Raw genomic sequence first — 6,795 nt, 5'->3', positions numbered from 1 at the left:
CGCAAACAAGAGTGTACCGCTGTATGGACTATGGCGTCTTGGTTCAGAACCATAATGAATTTTCTCTTATATATATATATATACAGAGAGAGAGAGAGAGAGAGAGAGACACCAAGACCCCAAAGAAAAGGATCACGAATTTAAGAACTTGGTAAATGAATACATAAGAAAATTAGAATCGAACAATGAATCCATGAATGAGGCTACCAAGACGTTTTAACCAAAATCAACCAAAGGCCAACAAATCGTCCTCTGTGAAGAAACGAAAAAGAAAGCAGAACCATCGTTATCCGGCAAACGCATTATATGCAACCCTTCTTCGCCCAGCAACAATATCAGAAACAAATTATGCATCACGAAATCCGAAGCAAAACAGAAAATTCAGGCGCAGGAAAAGATCGGCAGCTCAATCCATCCTTTCATAAAGCTAAAAAACCCACCGAAATCTGTCAAAATAACGCAATAAACCTAATAACAACAAAAAATCACGCATTGTAATAAATAATCATAAAGAAAAAAACCGAACCAGAACGAAAACCACGAATATTTGACAATCAATAGAAATCCGAATTCTGAAAACCACGAACTCTCCATCTCCGGACATCCAAAAAAATCAAACCGTTCTACAATTACGCGTAAAAAACTAAAAAAAAAAAAGTCAGGAAAAAGGAACGGAAAATCAAAGCATGAAAACGGATCGATTGTAGCGGTCTCGTCATCGATCTGCGAAGGAGGAGACGCATTTGAATCGCCCCGAGACGGTCACGTACCACGTGAAAAACGTGAAAGAAACACAATTCCCGCACATTTACGTCCTTTTCCTCCCCAAATCTAAGGTTTCTGATCCTCCTCCCCCCGTTTACTGACATGCCTAGCGATTTCTGAGAGAGAGAGAGAGAGAGAGAGAGAGAGAGAGAGAGAGAGAGAGAGAGAGAGAGAGAGAGACCTGGAATAGAATGAACGAGTCGGTGCCTGTGATCGAATCCCTGGAGAGCGAGGGAAGAGGAAGACGACGACGATGACAGAGAAGGAAGAAGAGGACGACGACGATGGCGATCACCGTCGGACGAGAGGTTGCGGGGAAACGAACGAGAGAGAGAGAGAGAGAAGCCTTCCCGGTGGGACCCAGAGTCCCAATTCGTTCTCTCCAACGGCGGGTGGATTTTTCAAAAAAAAAAAAAAAAATCGGGTTGTACAACGTTGCGGACGGGGGACGTGGATTCTGAGGGGTTGACAAAATGAAGCACCTTCAAGTCAAGCCTATTAACTACGTACCGGGCCCGGACCCGTTTAGAGCTTGGCCCGCCCGGCTTTAAGGGCCGATTAATGGGCTCGCGTTTGAAGAGCAGCTCATGGCCCGGTTCATTGGTCCAACGGACCAATGTGAAGCAGGCCAAGTCCAGCTCGGCCTGACCCAAATCCATCTATAAATTGTAATAATTAATAAGTTTCATTCTCCCAATTAATTGTCTTTTTAGTTTTACCTAATTAGGTAAATAGTAATAGTACTTAATTTTTAAAAAATTTATATTATTAAATAATTAATAAATAATTCAGGCTCATTGGGCTGACCCGGTAGCCCGCAGGCCGGCTCACGTATATAACAGGCCAGGTTTTGGCCCAGTACCTAACGGTTTCGAGCCTAAAATCTTGGCCCAAACCTTGCCCATGCATGGTAGGCCGGTCAGCTTGGCTCATCGCGGCCCATTGCCCACCCCTAGGTAATAGGGGTGTCAATGACTCGAGTTTGTCCTTGACCTAACTGTACAGAATCCTTTAGGGTCAGTGTTTGGTGATAAACAAAAAGGTCCGATTATAATTCAGGTCAAACTCAAATGATCCCTTTAATATATGGAGCCAGGTATAGTTTGTGAAATTTTATAATAGACTCAAGTTCCGACTAAGATCCCTATATATATATATATATATATTTATCTTATATGGTCTGGGTCTTGTCACGTAAATCTTAGAGGATCCGGGCATGGTTTCTCTTTTGTTGGGTCTGAACCAGGTGCCAGCATCTTAAATCAGATATGGGTTTGGTCCCACCTGGGTTCGATCAGTGGCTTGGCTCATGTTCTGCTTGTAAAGTGTTCATTCAAACTCGAAATGTAAAATAGGCTTAACAAGCTAAATATGAACAATAGGGGCTCGAATTGACTCGACTAAATACATTTTAGATATATTTTACATATATTTTTTGCAATCATATTTAGCCAGCCTGATCTTGACCATAAGAATGAACAAAGCTTGAACACTTCAAGCTCGGGTCATTCATCTCGTTTACCAGCCCTAGGCAGGGCTGACAAATGAACCAATCACCCTATCGCTCAGCTCAGTTCAGCTCATCCTAAGCTCGTTCATGTTCATTTCGTTTAAACCATGTCACAGATATTCAACACAAGAACTTGCAACAAGAGTTTCTCTTAAGTTCGATTTTTTTTTTGAAAAATAGGACAGGTGGACATAGAAAATTTTAATTTTTAATCAATATAATTAATAATTTTATTTTAGTATTAACACTTCATTTTATTAATTTAATAAAAACATAAAAGGTATTTAAATATTATTTTAAAACATATTAAACGAATTTCATAGAGTCTGTGTCGACGTGTCCAAGAGTCACCAGGGGCCGCATCCTGTGACAGCATTTAGATGGTGAACTAAGCACGAGCCACGAGCCAAACACCAGCGAAGGATGTTTGTCTTGGCCGAGCTCGTATAGGTTCATTTAAAAAGTTTATATATATATATATATATATTTGAAAGGCAAGCTGGGGTTAGGCAGACCCCACCGGGTTATTATTCATAGTACAACACTGAGGTTTGAACCTGCAACGGCCCACCACATGGAGACCTGCACTGACAGCTCTTATCAACCACGCAGAGCCCTAGTTGGTATTTATATATCATATATATGATAAAAGAAACATGATAACTCAGTCTCGGATCGTTTGGTCGGACTTACATAAACCATACTTAGTAAAATAATAACTTTAATCTTTTTTACATTTGAAAATTTGTGAATCTTAATCAAAACTCAGGTTGGACTCGAGTTTGGTATGGAATTTCACAAACGATTACCCAGCTCCATATACTAATCAGACCGTTCGGGTCCAATCCAGATTTTATTTGGACCTCCTTCTTTATCACCAAACCCTAACCCGAAAGGATTTGGTACAGGTAGGGTCCGGGTCAAATCCGACAGATTAACATCCCTAAAGCTGAGCTCAGCTTGCACGAGCCAAGCCTGTACACTCGATGGTTGTAAATGAGCCAAGTCCCAAACGCCTCTTTTGGTTCATTTGGCTTGTTCACCAGCCCTGCTGAGACTCATGAATGTCACCAAGTTGACAAGAATTCCCCGTTCAAAACCTACGAGCGTGTGTACTCCCTAATGGGCAAACGAGGCTTGAGTTTTTTTTAAAGGCAAGCTGGGGTTTACGCAAACCCCTACCAGTTATTATTCAACGTACCACTGGGTTTTGAACCTGCAATGTCCCACCACAAGGAGACGTGCACTGACATATCCAACCACGCGGAGCCCCCGTTGGTAGGCTTGAGGTTATATGCCAATGAACTTGGTGAGATAAGCTGTTTTTCCCCCAGTTATTCCAACAACAAACAAAAAGTAACTCCAGAATAAGTACAGGATGCAAACAGGTTGGACATGAACCCATAAAACTTTTAAACAGGTCAGCTGGAATCTGAGCATGTCAATGGATCAGATTTTATCCGATATCTGACCGAATTCATTTAGTCGGATGCCAAAACGATATTTGATTATAATTGGATTTGGATACGATTTTGACTTTTTGCTACCGAATCCGACAAATATCCGGATTATTGGATATCTAAATCCAATTACATGTAAAGAAACTGGTTATGGTATGAGCTTTTCACCATCGGAATCTGAAACTGAATTTGAATCTCATTAGCCAACATCTGGTATTGGACACATCCAATCTGAATCCGAGCCATTTACATCCCTAAGCAGGATCCAAATTATTTTGGACGCAGATTCGGTTTGCATATGACATTTGGGAATTCAAAACTAAATGATTAAAGAGACATTATTGGTTTTCAACCAAGAAAAAACGAGGTGTTACATTTTACTAATAATGGTCAAAATGTCATCTTATACCCTATATAGGGGTGTAACTGGATGGGGTATACCCAACCCGACCTGATGTCCCAATCCTATTATACCTGAGCTGAATCAATATTGATGGACCCATGGGTTTGGGTCGGGTCCAAAATATAGACCCATAGTAAAATGGGTTGGGTCTTGGGTATTGTAAATGAAGACCCAAACTCAAACGAACCAGACCCGATTATGTACCCAGACCCGAATGGTTCTTCATCATTTAAAACACAACCAACCTGAACCCGACCTAATTATCCACCCAAAACGACCAATACCCGAACTCGTTTCATACCCTATATATCTGAACGTCTCTAATCGATAAATATTATATATTCAATTAAACATTTAAAGATGTTGATAAACTTCGAATTAATATGCATTGCATTTTAAGAATCTAAACTTTAATTTATTTTTGCATATATTTCCTAGTGCCCTTTTGTCCTGAAAATTGTTGGATTGAAGTAAATCCCAGAGTAATACATGTGAACTAGTTGAATTTGATACATTTTGAATAGGATATATCATTAGTTTTTTTTTTTTGTTTTAATTTAAAATGTTTGGTTGGCGTGGATATATTCTTTTTATATTCTGGTTTTGACATTATTTAGAATAGATATTAAACATTATTTCACAATTAAAAGATTAAATTGTCTGTTTATACCATAGTCACAAATATTCAACTTTATTGCAAAATTATCAACCGATGATATTAGCCCAGGAAAATGTGGTATTTATAAAGCGTTGCTATGTCGACAATATCATTTATTTATCCTGATACTGTTACTAACACGATAAAACATTTTTGCCTAGTTTTCATATAATTCATATTTTATTTTAACACATAAGTTTATATATTCATATATACCGATATTTTCCCAAGATTTTCTTGAGAAAGGCTTATTTTTCAAGCTGTCATGAGAGTTTCCCTCGCCAATATTTTCCTGAGAACCAGATTTGCAGCTATGTTTATACACTTGTGTACTCCAAATGCATTTGGAAAACAGAGTTTAGGTGTAATAAACAAACTATCAAGTGGCTTTTTGTAAATAAACCGTATTTTGGGTTGTTTTTTGTGATTTACCAAATTACCTCAGAAATAATGGTAGCATTCCATTTCTAATAATGCAATCTAAGTGTGTGAATAAAATATGCTCCCTAATTTTGACTTGAATGTAGCTAGTCAGCCAGACATCCAATTTTAAAATAAATGGGTGGAATTTTTTTTGTCACTCCATCAAGGAAAAAAAATCCTTGACCCAAACTTTTTCCATACATCCAATTCAAACAATTAAAAGTATAATGCATGTTATGAAAAACATTGTTTAAAATCTGTCATTCTTCACCAAACCATTAAAAATAATTTTTATTAGAAAATGAGTAATAGTTTATTATGTACAACCTAAACCCAACCCCAATCTGAATATTCAGAAATGGACATAAAAGCAAACATCATTTGGATTGACTCAAATCTAATTAAAAGGATATTTAGGTCAAGTTTGGGATGTGATTTTTTGCTAGATATCTGACCCGAGTTGACCCTTAGTGACTCTTTATATGTATTTTTTAAACAAAAGAAAGTGCAGATTTAATCTAAGTATTCTTTAAAGTATATGGGTCAGGTTTTCACTCCCATTTTTCTACCCAACATAATCCGAACCCAACTTCATGCTAATTGGGTGGATTCTCATCCTAATAGTTTAGTTTGGGCTTCATTTGGGAGCCTTGCATTGGGATGAAAACACTATTTCCACACTTTCCACTCGCTTCCCTCTCACATCCATCCTTTTTTGTTTCTCGCTTGCTTCTCGCTCTATTTTCCTTGTTTTTTTTGCGTTTTTTTGTTATTCTTCATTTTTTCGCTTACCCTCACTCTCCACTTGTTTCCTTTACGTTTCCTTTTTCGCTTTTCACATGCTTTCACAATTGCTTCTAAAACTAATCACGTTTCATGCTTCATACTACTTTATAACACTTCACTGCTTCTGCTTCATGCATCGCTTCCCGTATTCCTTTTGCTTAGACAGTTAGAAGCTTTGTGAAACTAGGGGTGCAGACAGATCGAATTCAATAAAACTTTCAGTTCGAATATGCCTTATGCTTCTCTGATACATATCCTAAAATAAGATCCAAATGCATAATCATGTGGATCTATACTTATGTATGGGACTTTTTGAATTCAGGTTCTAATCGGAATCATTGTTTTTTTTTTTTTTGCTATATCTACATTTTGGTACAGATTAAATCCAAACTGTTTATAATTTTTTTTCCATATCTGATATCATCATACAAAATTCGGATCTAGATACAACTCTACATCTATTGCTTGAAATTCATATTTTTAGATTAGGATCAAACATGGCCTATGCGAATAGGGCTCAAGTGGCTTAGAGGGTGTTTGAATACTCCGGGAATCAGGCTCCAGGTTGGATGGATAGGTGTGGGGCCTGCTCCAGATTAGAGACACCTTGCCATATGCAACAGAGAGAGAGAGAGAGAGAGAGAGAGAGAGAGAGAGAGAGAGAGAGAGAGAGAGAGAGAGAGAGAGAGCACTTATGCATGTGTTTTGTGCTTAGGGCTGGACAACAGGCTGGGGGGGAACGGGTAGTCCTTGTAGCCCAGTCCATCTGAGCAAGGCTGAAGCCTGGTTT

Source organism: Nuphar pumila, chromosome 2 (genome assembly GCF_984573655.1).
Source record: "Nuphar pumila chromosome 2, dmNupPumi1.hap1.1, whole genome shotgun sequence".
Taxonomy (NCBI): Eukaryota; Viridiplantae; Streptophyta; class Magnoliopsida; order Nymphaeales; family Nymphaeaceae; genus Nuphar; species Nuphar pumila.
Note: the sequence above shows the minus strand (reverse complement) of the source record.